We start from the raw sequence: 18,636 nt of genomic DNA, 5'->3' as shown, positions 1-18,636 counted from the left end.
ATGTGTGATTGTGAAAACCTTGTATCTGATTCTTCTTTTATCCAGGGTATGGACATATGAGTAAAAAAAAAATATGGATAAAAATAAATAATTGGGGAGATAAAGGGTAAAATAAATGGGGTAGATGGAAATACTAGTGATCAATGAGAGGGAGGGCTAAGCAGTATGAGAAGTGTAAGTTAAAAAAGAAACTATAAAAAAACCACTAAATGTTTTCTGTATGGTATAATTATGTTTGATTTTAATTTTCTTCTGTACTTCTCCCATACTAAACTTTTTTCTTTCATTACTCTGGTTTTTTTTTTGTTTTTAATCTTTAAAAATAGGATATTGTTAAATTACATAAGTCATTTTTGAGATATATGACATTTAAATGGATTCAATATGCTAATCATGATTAATTTTGACAAAATTTAGCAAGAGAATATTTGTTTTTTTGTTTTTTGGGTGTGTTCTAGTTTGCTAGCTGCTGGAATGCAACACACCAGGGATGTATTGGCTTTTAATAAAAGGGAATTTATTTTGTTAGTTCTTCAGAGGAAAGGCAGCTAACTTTCAACTGAGGTTCTTTTTTTTTTATGTTAGAAGGCACAGGGTGATCTCTGCTGGCCTTCTCTCCAGGCCTCTGGGTTCCAACAACTTTCCCCGAGGTGATTTCTTTCTGCATTTCCAAAGGCCTGGGCTGAGCTGCGAGTGCTGAGATGAGGTATCCTGAGCTGCTTGGGCTGTGCTACCTTGAGAGTCTCATTTAAGCACCAGCCAGTTAAACATCATTCATTACAGCAGGCATGCCTCTTAGCCGACTGCAGATGTGATGAGCAACAGATGAGTTTCACATACCATTGGCTCATGGCCACAGCAAAAGAGCTAGGTACCTTCACCTGGCCAAGTTGACAACTGAATCTAACTACCACAGGGTGCATGGTCTGGGAATCAAACACAAGTCTCTGGTATGGAAAGTGAGCAGTCTACCACTGAATATTTGTATTTAATATGTGTTTTTAGCTCTTTTTTTTTTCTTTGGTAATTTCACAATCTTTGAGTACCTTGAGGATTGAGACCATGTAATAGTAGTCTTTGTATCCCAGAGTCTTGAGACCTGGAATACAGTGAGTATTCAATTAAATGTTTAAAGGAATGTGAATATGAATCCTATGCTTTAGTTCTATAGAAACATAACTTTATTTTTAATAACAGTACATTTAAAAAAGGAACTATAGGACCTTTAAAAATCACTACAGAGCAAGACTCTTGTGTTTATTGTAGGAAGTTTCTTAGACAGCTACATGAATTTCTAAAATAGTTGTTATTCTGTCCTACTAGCATCAGATGATAGTTGTAATTTTTGACATTGAAAGATTAACTGTACTGTGTATTTAGGTTTTACCCATGATTTGTACTGTATTTTTGACGCTTGTGTAAATTTTTTTAAGTAGTTGAAATCTTCTCTAATTTATAAAATAGGGTGAAAATTCTTTCCAACTCATTTTCCCCTTGTTTCTATTACTATCACTAATAATGGTGCTATTCAAAATTCATAATGTGCAATTTGTACTTTTTCCATTGGAAATCATTTTGGAGCTTTTTATGACTTCGAGTATTTCTTATTTATCGTCAATAGTTTTCTAACAAACATTATTATTTACTCATCATCTATCTGTATTTTTAATTCAATATTTTATCTTTTCTCTGCTGCTAAATCAACTACACGTTTCAGACTGATTTCCAACCCTAGTTGATTATCAGGGTCTCTTGGAGAAGTTTTTAAAATACAGATTTCTGAGCTCTCCCATAGAGTTGTTTTTTCTTTGGATAGAGAGCTTTGTTTTAAAGCTCCCTAGGAGGTTCTAGTTTCGTTAAACATTGAATTTTCCTTTCTTCTATGGCTACGTTTATTGTCTGTGTCTTTAGCAGGCTAAATATTATCATAGTAGTTCTGATAATGCAGATTTATAATTATATGTATTACAAATACTAACATATATACATTTCTTTTTCATTGATATGATTGTGAGTAGGTCCATAATCCCAAAATATCTTTTGTTATGGAAATAATTTTAATGTCAATCTGCAAATTTTATCTCACCTCAAAACAAATTCACAGTGTTATTTAAAGGCTTCTTGTTGATTATAATCTCAGAAAAAAATACTGATTATTTCATGCTTTTTATGGAAAGCCCTGTTTTGAGGGTGACTGCAGGTACAAAGCAAACAAATGTTTTTAAATGATATACTCTGTAAGTGTCTTCCCTATCTAGTGAACAAAATGGTTAGTGTATTGGAATGAGTTGCTTCTTTGCTTGGTACAATATTTTGGGGTAATTTTTCCTGTGGTCAGTTTTAATTTGAGTGGAGACTAAGACAAAAAAAAGTCCAAAACTTAATAATATGGCAGAAAGGTGGATAGTATCCTTTTTAAGATCAAAGGAGGTCAAGTCTACCCAAATATTATCTGAAAGAGTGTATTGTTTTAGACCCATGGTGTGCTATTGATTAATAGTCCCTGACTTAAATTTTTATTGGAGCATTTATGTTAGTAGAGATGCAAAAATTTCTATCTTATAGAGAAGATGGTGGATTTATTACCCTGTAGGGTATTAAACAGTTTTGTATCTAGCCTAGTAGTCCAATTCTAACATTTGTTTATAAGCTGTTCTATATATACCCAGCTCTTCAGTGCTATTAGATTTAATCTCAGTATTTTATTGCTTCCCTCGTGTATTAATATGTTAAATGATGTCTTTGATGCAAGCTCATTGTATATTTGCTTAAGAGTTATGTGTTTAGTTCTGCAAGTTCAGTTTTAACAGGAATTTTCAGTAGCATTCTTAATTTTAAGCCACTTTTGACAGTTTTTTTTATTAGGGTACTTTAATTTTTTTTTCACATCTCAATCAAGTGTATGCTCATGCTATGTTTGGGAAATTTAGTGTATGATTTAAGCAGTATAGAAAAGAATTTCTGATTCTGCACACCAAGGATAAAGCATCTAGTTTCTGTCCTGTTTGTGTTTTTTGTTTTGATTATAATGACTGTGTTGGCGTTTTGCATATCTATCAATGGACATGTATTCATGTCCTCTATAGCTGTTAATATATTTAATGCTGTCTTCCACTACACTATGAAAATAATAATTTCTTACCTTTCTATATTTTTAAATGGTTTTTAAGGTCTGTAACCTCATAAAAGTAATGATTGACATTTGTTAATAGCTTTCTGTACCAGTCATAGTATTAAATGATTTATATACATTATCTAATTTAGCTCTGACAATTCATATTGGGGATTTTGGGAAAACGACATTGTCAGCTTAGTTTTTTAATCTCTCCTAGTCTAAAAATAGACAGAATAAACTAGATAGGAAAATAAAAAAAAGTCTTGGACAGCATTCAGAACAAAACTTAGTGACATGATATCCAGATGAATTCCAAAATATTGTCATATGGTGATGAACCACTACCAGCAGCAATCCCTGCATGGTTGTAGCATATGTGGACAAAAGTGAGAAGCAGGAGGGGAATGAGTGGCTTATGACAGCGTGAAAACTGTAGAACATCAAAATAGTCAACAAATACTGGAAAGTTTGGCAGGCCAATTTAAGAACAGTGTCTTAAACCAATGGGGTTATTGCCCTATTCAGTACAGCAGGTCTATAGTAAAAGTACTCTACAAAGCTAGAACAGTCTAGCCCCAGGAGCTTTAAAAACTGATTAGCCACATTGCCTGTCTAGGACAGGGCCCCCACGCTGAGGAGAAACTGCTGGGAATGGAAAAAAAGTTGAGCATGAAAGGACAAGAGAGGGGAAAGAAAGAGAATGTCCAAATTAAAATGGGGCAGGGGGGGAATCCCAGGATATCTCAGCAAGCCAGAAAATGGTTTTGAACACCACACAAAACAGAGCTCTGTGAAGTTAGAGAAGATTTCCCAAATTCTGCCTCATTTTAAAGTCTCAGGAAAACTAATTTCACAGAAAAATTAGCTGCAAAAATGAGGTCAGAGCCCATAAAAAGATAAGAATAAAAAGAGGAACAAACAATAAAAATCCTTCAGAAAACGAAAGCACATCAGAAAGCCCTCACAGAACAAATCAGTACTGAAATCTACTATATCAATATGAGCTAAAATGAATTAAGAAAGTCTTAGAAGACATGCAATACCAACATGAATCAGAATTTCAAAAAGTTCAGAAATGAGGTGACAGAACTCAGAAAAGAATTAGAAGTAAAAGTAAAATAATTTTATATGTGAACACTAAACCAGAAGGAAGAGTAAATGAACACATCAGATAATACACTTAGAGAAATTGAAGCAGGAAAAAAATTCACTCAAAAAGAGATAAAAACTTTAAATGTGATAAATGCTGAAGATAAGCAAAGGAGATTGTACATACCGAGAATAGGAGTTTTTGAAGAGAAACCAAAGCAAGGAAAGAGAACACATATTAAAAACTGTAATTCAAGAGAGCTGTCTTGACTTTTAAAAAAGATTTAAAAGAGTGTGTTGAAAGCATACACCATATTCCCAAGAATCTTAACCCAGAATGAGCGTCACCAAGATATATTCTAGTAAAGTTACTGGACTTGGGTGGGGGTAAGTATGAACTTAAAAAGATAAGGACACTAGACTACTAGGAAATATTTCAACACAGTGGTTTATGCAAAAAGAAAAGAATAGAAAGTGTGATCCAAGGATTTTATATCCAGTAATACTGACAGTGTATAAACAAATGGGCATCATTGTATTTCAATGGAACTTTATAAAAACTGCTGGGAGAATAGTTTTGGCCTGTGTATTAGTTTGCCCTTTTCTGTACCAGAGAACAAGCTTTAGTCAAGAGACAGATTTAAGAACCAAAATTAACTCATGCCATTAAAAAGCTAGTAAAAAATGCCATTTTGTAAAAAAATCCCATTTTGCAGATAAGGAAACCAAACCGGACAAAATTTTAGTAACTAGCAACAACAAAAAAGTAGCTAATTAATGTTGGAGCTATTTATTTGCATCGATATCTGACTGAGTTCAGAGTTTGTGCTCTTAAACAGAATTGTAAACTGGTGGCTTGTAGCCAAAGATGATCCATTGATGATCTTCTCTATATGATGTTTTAAAAAAAGTTTGGATAGATTGCCATTGATTGACAACTTGTGATATAAATCATATAAAGATCTGAATTTTTACTTTCTCTTGATAAACTGGATTCAGACCCAAATTTTTGAGTGGCAGTGTTTTGTTGGGCTGAAGAAGTACTTCCTCTTTGGTGGTTCTTCATTTCTAGTTTATCAATGGGTTGCACTTCTGTTTATTACTCTCTAATATATACTCTCCTGGTTTTCCCAATATTACCCTGGTTTTTACACAGAAAATCCTGTACCACGAGAAACTCCTTCCTGGAAAGTGAAAAGTCCCATTTTTTGGTGATGGGCTGAAAGCAGTACTTATTTTAATTTCAAGTTCATATGACCTAAATATCCATCTTCTGTATTTTTACCCTGACCGCTGTGATGTTGGCAGCTAAGATTTATAGTTTATAATAGTAGATCACCCATTGTTGCATATGACATGTACATGTGATAGCCAGAATAACAATCCCTCCAAGATGTCTGTTACCTAATCTCCAGAGCCTGTGAACATGCTTTACTTGCCAAAAGGGATTTGGCAAGTGTGATTAAGATTATGGACCTTGGGATGAGAGATTATCTTGAATTTCTGAGGGCCCAGTCTAATCTCATGAGTCCTTAAAAGTGAAAGGAAACAAGAAGAATGGTTTAGAGAGATTTGAAGCATGAAAGATATTTGAGCTCTTAGCTTTGAAGATGGAATACGGGAGCTCCAAGCCCTCAGCTGACAGCCAGAAAATGAGGACCTCAGTGTTACAACTGCTATGTACTGAATTCTGCCAACACCTGAATGAGCAAGGAAACAAATTCTCCCTCTAGATTCTCCAGGAAGAGACACAGTCCTGCCAGTGCCTTGATTTTTAGCCTCGTGAGACCCATGTCAGACTTCTGACCCTTGGCAGTATAAGATAATAAATTTGTGTTGTTTATACTGGTAGGTTATGGTGATTTATTTTGGCAGCAGTATAAAGCTAATACTTTGTGTAATAAATGTATTATAATTGTGGATATTAACAGTATGTTTTTGACTTTGTGTTAACTGTTGTACTTACTTTGAGATAGTTCAGATTTAATTTGTGACTATTATGACATTGTTTTCTAAGAATTCAGATAAAGCAGGCATATGAGAATGATTATAATTCTACCAGCAGCATGACCCACTCTTCACCAAGAAGAAGGCTAAAGGACTGTGTTGTTTTTATTAATGACAAACAGACAAATACATAGAACTGGTTCAGGAAAGTAAATAACCAAAACAACATACAACACAATATGCAGAAAATGATTTGGAATTGGGCATGGTGGAGAAGGTGATGTGAGAGCAAATACAGAGACTGAATCTCACAAGTCCAGGATGGGACAGGAAAGTACTACTAAATCAAAAGTTTTTTAGTTTTCCCCTAAAGACATCAATGCTCAGTTGAAAGTGGTAGCCTCTAGTTACCATGGGCATGGCACATAAATGAATATACATTATTATATTCTTCCCTTGAGTGTTGTTCATTTCAGAGGTTGCAACTCAAATGTCCTTGAGCAGACTAAAGAGGGCATTTTGATAAAGGATGTGTTGGCCACTTTCAGCATAGAGCTCATGCTGTCAAATCTTACCAACCATCATGCTTTTAGAATATCAAGTGATGTGTCAAGTCACGGCAATAAAAAATTGTTCCTGTTAGTTCTTTCATACTTTGATTTGTCAGATCATGTTCTTGAAGATTTTAATGAAATTGCAGACAACATAAAATAAAACATTATCTTGTCCAAATACAATCAGGACTTTTATCTGTCTACATATTCAGCAGAGAGTGCAGATGTAAATATTGGCAAATCCCATTCAGCGTGAACGTCTTAGTAAAGAAAATTAAAAAGACCATGCCTGCTCAATATCCCTCACACCTTGAATATAAGACTGTTAAAAACGGGGTGTGATTTGCTTGCCTTGACATTGATGCTTTCATAATGAACGTTTTTGGTCACATTTTAGTTTTCTCAAAATGTGTAGAAGCACTTAATGAGATTTTTTAAAGAAACAGAAAAAGATAACCTCCTTAGACAAGATGGCTCTCATTGTTGCTAGTCATAGGAAAGATGCCCCATAAAGTGTTTTCAAACTGTGGGACAAGAATGTCCTAGTCTAGTTAGGCAATATGTTAAAGATGAGAGTGAAGAAAAGATTACAGGGCATCAGAAATTTATGTGCCATCTCCAAAACTGATATTTGAGGAGCCATAAAGAGCCAAGAAAACACTCACATTGTCTCATTTTTAGGAAATAAGATTGCTTCAGAATTTAAATAAGTTGTCACCAGAAAAGAGCAGCTAAGCTAAATAGGACTTTCTCAATTTCCTCACTGAAACTGTAACTTATTTGGAATCCAACTTTAGCTTCACAAATTACAACCATGCTTTAAAAACATTTCTCAGAGAAAGAATTTTAACTTATGATGATATCTAATATGCTTCAGAGTGTTTTAAAATGATGGGCATTTTAAACATGAATAACCTGTATGATGAGTTTATAAATGCAAAGAACATGATTGATACATAGCTGATATACTAAAACAGGCCACTGTAAACAAGATACATGACAGTTTTTAGAGCTAGAACGAATTCCTGTACATTTGAACACCTGCTGTTGCTAATAAGTAAAATCGTAAGTATTCTATGTGAAAACACTTTTGTTGAGAGGATAGTTAGCTTGATGTTATCGCAATTGAAGTGGCATCAGGAATTAGTGAGCTTGCTAAGAGTCATCAAAGTGTATTTTATGTTTGACAAAAAGAAGGATGTCCTAATAGCACTAGTCAGTTCAGTCAAGTATTATTGGAAAAGGAGATATAAAAGTAAAAATACTCTGTTATTTCATGAGAGAAACATGCTTTTATTTTTTATTATTATTAAATACGGTAATAACTTTTAGTTCAACTGTAGTCATGCTTTCCTTTAGAAAGTGTTATATTTATGTATCTTAAGAATACACAATATAACCTACAAAATTTGAATGTCAGAGATTTGAGTTAAAATAAATTGTTATATTTTACCCAAAGGAAACATTATAAATATATTGTTTTATTTTTCTCACCTCATTTGTTTAATTAGTCCTAAGATGATTTTTTTACTAATCGTTATTGTTAATTAGTCCTATTGTTTTATTTAAATAATAGCACTTAGGTAACAGAAAATTAATAATACAGAATAATATATAATATCAAATAAATGTTTTTCTTATTTTTAGGTTAAAGTAGTAACACATGTATAATTATTTATCATTACTTTTCTTTTTGTCTTGTATATCTGTGTCCTGGGTTGGCTCTATAAAAATCTGGTTACCCTGCATTAAGGTCAAGTGTCCATTGTTTTCTTTTCTCACGCTGGAGCTTTTAGTTTTCTTAAATCAATAAGGTTCACTTTACTCATTTATATTAACTCTTCACAATCCTTTACTACTGTATGATATCTGAAATCCTAGATTTCACAACAGCCTATCAGACAGACAAGCAAATGTAGTTTCCAGTTTAATGAGTATTCTGATTAAATAAGATAGACAAAATCCCATGGCGAGTAAAGTAAGCACAGCAGAATTAGAACCCAACTGGTAACATCAAATTGCTGTCCTTACTGGCGATTTTTCTCTTCCCTGGAGGGTTTTAGTTTGAACTTCTCTGTGTGTTAAAAGATTTTGAGTTGTGTGTCACAAATTCTATCCATTTCTTTGTCTACTTCGATATGGGAGAAATTGGAGGTTGTCGGAGAGTTACATATCCATCATTTTAAATACAGTTCTGAGTAAATTGACTCTCATGCTTCTTAGGGACAACAGTTAATCTTAATGCTTATATACTTTTTTGTTGTTGTTGTTCCTTGGATATTTATGCTTCTATTTGACTTATTGAATTTTTCAGAAGCCTGATGACTAAATACATGAGATATTCTATATTGTTATAAAAGTTGACTTGTTTTTTATAGTTGCTGCAAATTGAGTTATTGATTTTTCTAATGTTTTTTGTTTATAAAAATTATTTCATTTTACATTTTCATTTAGTGTGTTCCAAGCATTTGATCAAATTTTTATCATTTGTCGTTGTTTATCTGAAATATAAGCAGATCATCATTGGAGGCAATTATTTCTTCTTTCTGTAATCCCTACAAGGTTGAGACTGTGGATTTCTATGACTCTATATTCAATAAGAAAGAGTAAGCATTTTCCTATTTCTTTAATGTATATTTTTCTCTTATTTAGAACAAAATTCTTTGGGGTACATAGTGCTTCTTTTTCTGTTACAGTGCAAATCATTTCATGGAAATTTCTAAACCTGTATATATTCCTTGCCAAACATTGCTTTCTTCTGCATTTTACCAAAAGCAGTAGGGTGACATTATGCCCCTAATTAAAGATTTTCTTCATTAATAATGCAATTGAAACCATCATAAATGGATTTGATTTTCCTTCAATGTAAGTGTTAAACATTTGGCTTGGTTTCTTTTCGAATACTCTGATCCTTATTTCCATTTTATAATTTTTTTTAAATGAATTATAAATTTTATTTCAAAATGTAAACATCACTAAACATGCATACATATTAAAACATAAAATTTACAATTTCCTTAATCTTTTTCTTTTTGCATAGGCCATGATTACAATATAAAATCTATGCCATACAAAGTATATACAAAGTTTCATCCTAACAAGCCAGGGCCAGACTGGGGGCTGTACAACTGTCATACTTCAGTGTAGTGACCTGGGAAAGATGAAACGTGGTCTCCAGAAGCATGGGGTGGTGCTGGTTTAAAACAATGACGACAATTTTTCCTACAGAAAAGGAAAATGTATTCTCAATGGAAATGGTCTTGGACCATTAGGTTTTACGTTTTATAATTTCTTGCCTGGTTCTTGGATCCTAGACTTCTCAATCTTCCAATTGCTCATCTCCCATTTAAATAAGCCTCCATATTTATATTTACCTTCTAGTAAAATTTTTATCAATTTTTTGTTTTGACTATAATTAAATTTTAAGAAAATTGTGTAAATGCCAATGTGTTTGTTTTTTTATATAGGCTTCCTCCTGGGGGATTGCTTTTAATTGTCTTTTTAGTGCAAAACATCATGTCACGAACCAGTTTTCAGAATTAGGTTTAACGGCTATTTCTAGTGAGTTCCTAGAAACATTAAAAAACATGTTTATTGAATTTTGTTTGATTAAAATAGAAACATATTAAACCAAAGTATAAGAAACTGTAAAGGTGATATTTCAAGAATCATGTAACATTTCCAAATGAGTCATAGTATTTGGAAGTTAAAATTGACTAAGTCATGAGCATATATATGAAAAATATCCAAAAATCTACACCACAGCTATGAGGGCTAAGAAAGAAATTATGCAAAGTGGGCAAAGGTACAATATCAACACACAAATATCAGTGGTGTTTCCATTCACTATTAATGATGAATTTGAAGAGGAAACTAAAAAAAAAAGTTCCATTTACAGTAGCTGCTAAATGAATCGAAATGGCTAGGAATAAACTTAACCAAGGATGTAAAGGAATTACACATGGAAAAATTTTAAATGTGGCTGAAAGAAAATTACAAATGACCTAAATAAATGAAAGGAATGTTCTTTGTTCATGGATTGGAAGGCTGAATATTGTCAAAATATCAAATCTGTCCTAAACAATTTATAGATGCAATGCAATCCCAATCAAAATTCCAACAAACTTCTTTGCAGAAATGGAAAACCCAATCATCAACTTCATGTGGAGGGATAGCTAGCCATCTTGAAAAAGAAGAACAAAGTTGGAGGACTCATATTCCTGAGTTTTATGCTTATTACAAAGCTGCAGTAATCAAAACAGCATGGTACTGGCACAAAAACATAAACACCAACCAGTGAGAATCATTTTGAGAGTTCAGAAGTAAACCCTCACCCCTATCACCAGCTGATTTTTGACAAGGGTATCAAGTCCACTCAGATGGAAAAAAATAATTTCTTCAACAAATGATGCTGATATTATTGGATATCGACATGCAAAAGATTTAAGATGGAACCCTACCTTGTACCAGATACAAAAATTAACTCTAAGTAAGAACTCAACTATAAAATTCCTAGAAGAAAATGTAGGGAAACACTTCAGGACCTTGTGTTAGCCAAGTTTCTTAGACTTTACACTAAAAAGCACTAACAATTGAACAACAACAAAATAGATAAATGGGATGTCATCAAAATTAAAAAAACAAAACAAAAGTTATGTACATTAAAGGACTTAATCAGGAAAGTAAATCCATAACCTATAGAATGGAAGAAAGTGTTTTGGAACCATGTATCTGATAAGGGTTTAATATAAAGTTTATATAAAGAATACCTACAACTCAACAACAGAATGACAACCCAATTAAAAAATAGGAAAAAGGTGTGAATAGATAGCTCTTAATAGAAGATACACAAATGGCCAAGAAACGTATAAAAAGATATGGATGTCAGCCATCTGGGAAATGCAAATCAAAGAGACAATGAGATACCATCTCTTACCCACTAGAATGGTTATTATTTAAAAAAAAAAAGGAAAATACAGATATTGGAAAGTATATGGAGAAATGGGAACCCTTGTACATTATTGGGTGGCAATTGTAAAACTTTGTGGGGATTCCTCACAAAGTTAAGTATAAAATTACCATATAACCCACCAAGCCCACTTCTAGCTATATACCTAAAAGAATAAAAAAACAGGGACACAAAAAGATACTTGCACATTGATATTTATTGCAGCATTATTCACACTTGCCAAAAGGTGGAAGCCACCCAAGTGTCCATCAACACATGAATGAATAAACAAAATGTGGGATATACATATAAAGGAATATTAATTGAACATTAAAAGAAACAAAGTTCTGGTGCTTGCTATGACTTGGATGAACCTTGAAGAGAGCATATTGAGGGGAAACCAGACACAAAACAGCAGTGTATGATCTCCCTTATATGAAATAAGCAGACTATCAAATTCGTCAGGTTAAAAGCAAGAATACAAGTTAACCAGGGCCAGGTGGTTATGGGGAATGGAGACTCCCTTTCAGCTGGCACAGAGTTTCTGTAGAAATGATAGAAAATTTTGATAATGGATAAGTGTGACAGAGGCACAACTTTGGAAATGTAATTAATACTACTGAATTTTTCTTTGAAAATGGACAGAATGGGAAATTTTAGATTGTGTATAAGTTAGAACTGTATGACACGAAGAGTGAACGCTAATGTAAAGTTGATAGTATTATATTAATAGTATGATTATAATAATATTGCTTCATCTGTTATAACAAAGGTATCACACTAATGCAAAATGATAATAATAGGGGTCTCCCCCACAGAAGCTTGGAACAACCTTCAAGAACTGGCAGAAACATCTTTCTCAAAAAACAGAAAACTGTTAAGGACTGCAGTAATGGGACAATCACTGAATCAAGAAAAAGACTTCTTCAAAAGGGTTCTTAAGTGCAGGCCATGGTGGCTCCGCAGTTAGAGTTCTTGATTGCCATGCCAGAGACTCGGATTTGATTCCTGGTGCTTGCCCATGCAAAAAAAAAAAAAGCTTCTTAAAAGTAGTACGGTCTCGTGGCTCCCTAACTCCACTCCTCCCTGGCTAAGCACAGAACTAGCCCACCTTCCCAAGGTGTGGATCCTTGGTCTATATTCCAGAGAAAACAGAGTAACCCTCATGTACCTACTGGGGACACATATGCCTGACCCAACTGTGATTTGATTCATTTGTTTAATAGCTGAAAAAAATCTCCCAATTTAATGGTGGCAGTGATAGTACATTATTGTGAGTGGTATGGTTGGGAGTGGTTGAGATAGGAAAGTTTGTTATGTATGTTCCAAAAATTGTAAAAAGAGAGCAACTAAAGAGATAGTAACAACTCCATGCAGCACTTGATTCTGGATGGGATTCAGCAAGGAAGGAGAAAGGCCTCTAAAAGACATTGGAAGCTGTTGTGGTTAGTTTCAAGTGTCATCTTGGCTGGGTGATTGGTGCCCAGTTGTCTTCTCAAGCAAGCACTGGCCTAACAGTTTCTACAAGGACATTTTGTGGCTGTTTCATTAAATCATCAGCACTTTGATTGCATCCATGGCTCATTACCTCTGCATTTGGCCAAGAGGAATGCCTTCTACAATTACTAATGTTTAATCAGAGAAGTCAAAAATCGAATCTCTCACTGTTTTAGCCATTCAGCATCTCCTAGGGGATTCATTGAAGACCTTATTTGGAGCTGCCAGCCTGCGACTGCCCTATAAAATTTGGACTCATGCATTCCCACAGTTGCATGAGGCAGAATTTATTTGCTTGTCAATAGACAAGAATTATTGCTGTGAGTATTTAAAATTTACAGAATCATAGTATAACTCAAAGATAATGAAACATGTAAATCCCATAGAATTAGCTAATCTCTAAGCAGTGCATAGGCTTTTTTTTTTTAAGCAGGCAGAAAATGTGTTGAATACACATGTGAGAATACATGCAGGCACTCTTACAAAAAAAGAAAGATGAAAGGCAAGAGGCAATAGGTAATGGGCAATGTAGGATCCTTTGCTTTTATAGACTTGCTTTACTTACTCTCACTCCTCCTTCCTTGTTCCAGGCCTTCTTTTCCCTTCCCTTCTCTCCAGGGCAGTGCCTGGTGGTAGATAGTACATTTAGGTGGGTTGGCTGACTCCACCCTTCTCTAAAGATAACTCACTCAGGCGAGGGTCATTTGGCTGTAGGTGCGTAGGTGTTGTCTGGTGTTTCCCAAAGTGGGTAGTCCCAGGCACATTGTCCAGGACAGACCTCAATTAACCATCATTGCTCAAGGGCTCTGCATAGGCCTTCAGTGATGAGAACCTGTAATATTTTTGGTACATTTCAAAAATTTTCACAATTTTTCCTGAGAGAACCTACCTCAGTAGTGGTCAGTTGTTAGAATTAAATGACATCACATGAACAAAATAGTTAACCATGTAACTTATATATAATAAAATCTCAATAAACTATAGCTGAAAAATCTATATGGCAGACATTTTCCATTAGTTGGATTGAGCTAAATCTGTAACTCCCGCACTTTGATGATACCTTTTAAGGTAAGAAACTTAATTAAACATTCCACCCTTCACAGCTATTTACCTCAAAACAAATTCTCTCCAGAGTAGGAAATAGAGTAATGGGGCCCCAAACTGGTCAGTGCATTGGTTCTTTTTTTTTCAATTTTTGATCATTCCGTTGCACATATATAATCAGTAATTCACAGTATTATCACATAGTTCCATATTCATCATCATGATCATTTCTTGGATCATTTGCATCTATTCAGAAAAAAAAAAGAAAACAGAAAAAAATTCATACATTCCATACCCCCCACCACTCTCCCTCACCAATCACCAGCATTTCACTTTTAATTTATTTTAACATTTGTTCTCCCTATTATTCAATTTTATTCCATATGTTTTACTTGTCTGTTGATAAGGTAGATAAAAGGAGCATCCGGCACAAGGTTTTCACAATCACACAGTCACATTGTGAAAGCTATAGCATTATACAATCATCTTCAAAAAATATGGCTACTGGAACACAGCTCCACATTTTCAGGCAGTTCCCTTCAGCCTCTCCACTACATTTGACTAACAAGGTGATATCTATTTAATGGGTAAGAATAACCTCCAGGATAGCCTCTTGACTCTGTTTGGAATCTCTCAGCCATTGACACTTATTTTGTCTCATTTCACTCTTCCCCCTTTTGGTCGAGAAGGTTTTCTCAATCCCTTGATGCTGAGTCTCAGCTCATTCCAGGATTTCTGTCCCACGTTGCCAGGAAGGTCCACACCCCTGGGAGTCATGTCCCAGGTAGACAGGGGAAGGGTGGTGAGTTTGCTTGTTGTGTTGGCTGGAGAGAGAGGCCACATCTGAGCAGCAAGAGAGGTTCTCTTGGGGGTGACTTTTAGGCCTAATTTTAAGTAGGCTTGACCTACCCTTTGTGAGGTTAAGTTTCATATGAACAAACCCCAAGATTGGGAGCTCAGTCTATAGCTTTGATTGTCTGCACTGCTTGTGAGAATATCAAGAATTCAACCTGGGGAAGTTGAATTTTCCCCCTTTCTCACCATTCCCCAAAGGGGACTTTGCAAATACTTTTTTATTCACTGTTCAAATCACTCTGGGATTTATTGGGGCATCACTCTGGACAGACCAACAAAATGTCATGTCCTACTCAAGGTTCCAAGTGCATTGGTTCTTATTGGTAGTAAAGATGTTGAGTGCATGTTTATTTTGTTCTAAACTCTTGAACGTTTTATTCAGTGAGCTAATTTCTTTTGGTTACTGACGAGTTGTCTACAGTTGTAGAAGATTTATTGGCTTGTTGGGAACAATGAGGATTACTCATTAGTATTTATTTCACTTCTGGGTTTGGTGTTTAATTTACATACTCTTTATGTTAATTAAATACTAATTTAAGTACCCAAGTTGTTATTTACTTAAACCTATAGTAAATTCCTTTTTCAAAGAAGATAGCGATCAATTTCTAATTTATCACACCCAAGGCAATTTAATAAACCTTTTATCTTCCACCCCATAGTGCTAATGCTAGGGTTTTGTTGTATTTCTTTTTAGGTTTTCACGTCCGTATTTAAGCTAAATAAGTATCACGAAAGCTTAGAGCTAAATAAGTATCATGAAAGCTTAGAGCATGTTGTTGTTTTTTTTAATCAGTTTTTTTTATTTGTTTGTTTTTTGCTTGGGCAGGTACTGGGAATTGAACCTGGGTCTCTTTCATGGCAGGTGAGAACTCTGCCTGTTGAGTCACCGTGCCTGCCTGAGCATGTTTTTTGAAACCAGTTTTTTTTGTTACCCTAAGCAACCCTTTTTTTCTCCCATGGGTTAGACCACTAAAAGTATATAAAGAATGCCCTGATACTTTTCATTGCCAGTGAATTACTCCCAACCTTAACATTTATCCAGTCATCTGAACCTGTTGGTGCTGTCTTGTCTTAGAGCTGGGTTTATTGGTGCTCTCATCTTTCATTTGTAGTTTTCTTTGCCTGAATTGGCCCTTACTATACCCTTTTCTTTGCCTCTTCCTCCCCTCCTCATCCCAGTTATTTCCTCAAGAAGTCTTCCCTGATCTTTCTGACTATTCATTCGCCCTATGTACAAGTTCATATAGTACAATGTATATCTCTTTATGTAGCGCTTTAGCCCAGCTGGGCCTTTATATTTATTTGTAATATTCATTGTTAATTTCTTTCTTCCTCTCTAATTATATGAATATTGCACATGTATTATTTTTTTATTCATCACTGGGTCCATATCACATAACACAGTATATAACATGTAATGGGTAAATTAATGAATGAGTCGCTCCCTTGCTTTGTACTGTTTATTTGACCCTTTGATGACAAATACTGTACCTCTAAGTAGTTCCTCCCTAGATGGTGTCTAGCTTTGCATTCTCTCAGAATCTTTATTAGAGCCTTTTGCCAAGTGAAAAACAAATCCTAGTTTTAGGTAAGGAGAGACCTAATTTACAAAGCTTATTTCAAGAAGGAGGAAAGTAACTCTTATTACAGTGGACGAGGGACTAAAGGGAGGAATGAGCAAGGCTAGAGCCTTGTGTAGATAGTGGGATGAACAGGTGGAGGTGGGTGGAGGTGTAGATCAGAGAAAGTTATACTTGAAGTCAGCCTGTTTGTTCTAGAGACAGACTGTTAAGGAGGAATTTATAGGCTGGCTCAGGCTGAGTGTGGGTCATAGTTCAGGGTCCTGGGGAAAGAAAAAGGCTTAATTAAAGTTTATTCAAGTCAAGGTTGCAGGTATTTTGTCCAGGTTAATCAGTGGATACAAACACTTCAGATAATCATTTATGAGGCAAAAGAATGAGAATGTGGAGAATCTATTCTGGTCTTGTCATAATTAAAGAAGAAGGCTAGCCTTGAGTCTTATCCTAGTCCTGGGAAAAATGGTTCCTTGCAATAAGCCATTTCCAGAGTACAAAGGGATAGTGAGAATTTCTTTGTCTCAGTTTTCCAGGATTAGAAGGTTCCGGCAAGCTTTAACATTGTCACCTTCATTGCTTTAAGGTGACAACTGACTTGGTCTTCTTTTCTTCCTCTTTATCCCCCATACTAGTGCCCCCACTACATACCCTACCTCCTACTCCAGGGTTCAGGAGGAGAGGAATAAAAATCATACTCCTTAGGAGTGAGAAGTATTCAAATTAATGCTAAAATATCTAGGCTAAATAGTTGCATGGCATTTTTCCCCCATATAATTTTATTTCCTTTTCTTGCTTATTCTTTATTTAGAATTATTTTTAGAATCATTTTATCTATTTAAAAAATCCTCCTGGAGATTTTGAGTGGAATTCTGTACAATTTATAAATTAACTTGGGAACAACAGTTATTTTATGGTTAGTATTTTGATCTAGTAGAATGGCATATCTGTACTGAATTTAATATCCTTTTAAATTACTCACTAATTTATTTTTTTTTACACTCTCACATGTTTTCTAAGTATTATGTGGCAGGCTTTTTTATTCTTGTTATTTCTACTGCTTTTATAATTGGCATTTCTCCTTTACTATGCTTTCCAGGTAATTATTATTGGTATATTAAGACATATATTTATTTTGTACTTAGATACATTATTCCTTTCTTGATTCTGTTACTTTTTTTATTTTTGCGTGGGCAGGCACTGGGAATCAAACCCGGGTCTCTGGCATGGCAGGCGAGAACTCTGCCTGCTGAACCACAGTGGCCCGCCCTTGATTCTGTTACTTTTTAATAACTTCCTTTGATTTCAAGATAGTTGTTTATGTTCCCTGAAAATTGTATTTATTTTTTCCTTTCATTTATTCCTTTTTCATGTGTTGTTGTATGAAGAAGTTTGAAAATTCCTTGGAGATTTTAAGATTGGGTTTTGGTTGAATATACATGTTCCATTTTAAGGAAAAATTACTTTAGTCCTGTTATTTTTACTTTTATGCTTTTATAAGGAATCGGTAGGTATAAAGGTATTGAATGGATTATATGATTGTTTTCCTTCTTTAGCTTATTGCTGTGATATATTATTTCAGTAGTTTTCCTTCTCTTTTTATCTTGGCTTTCACTAAAAGATACACTTCTTAAGGTCACACACTTCCGTTTTGTTCCCAGGTGTGTTCTCAGCAGCTCCAGCAATTCCTGGCATTAGAAAGCATTCAGTAAACTTTCTTGAATGATTGAGTGAATTCATAAGTATAACCTTGCTTTATAAATCTGTATTCTTCTTATTGTATTATTTGATTCTGTGCTATGTATTTATTCTGTTTAGGCTCACTGTCGTTTGTCATTTTGAACGCATAATTTTTTGTATAAGCATAAATATTTCTCAATCTCTTTGAGTTTTTTTTCCTTTAAACATCTTACATTTATACATTTTAAGAAGCAGTATAAACAAATTGGTACCTTCTCTATTTCCTTGTTGATGTTCTGTCTGGTTGCTCTGTCTATAGAGGAGAGTGGTGTA

General features: G+C 34.5%; 1 protein-coding gene and 1 long non-coding RNA gene across 5 annotated transcripts in view; one reads left to right on the top strand and one right to left on the bottom strand.

Moving 5' to 3' along the window:
- ADK (adenosine kinase) overlaps positions 1-18,636 on the top strand; it is a 626,273-nt gene that overhangs the window by 212,906 nt on the left and 394,731 nt on the right. The window lies entirely within an intron of this gene.
- Positions 11,957-14,737, bottom strand: LOC143653687 (uncharacterized). Its single transcript, XR_013161479.1, has 3 exons — positions 14,262-14,737; positions 13,716-13,982; positions 11,957-12,197 (listed from the first exon to the last, which is right to left on the bottom strand). It is a non-coding gene; the product is annotated as an uncharacterized LOC143653687 (long non-coding RNA).

Source organism: Tamandua tetradactyla, chromosome 13, assembly GCF_023851605.1.
Source record: "Tamandua tetradactyla isolate mTamTet1 chromosome 13, mTamTet1.pri, whole genome shotgun sequence".
Taxonomy (NCBI): domain Eukaryota; kingdom Metazoa; phylum Chordata; class Mammalia; order Pilosa; family Myrmecophagidae; genus Tamandua; species Tamandua tetradactyla.
This window is presented reverse-complemented; position numbering and strand designations above follow the sequence as displayed.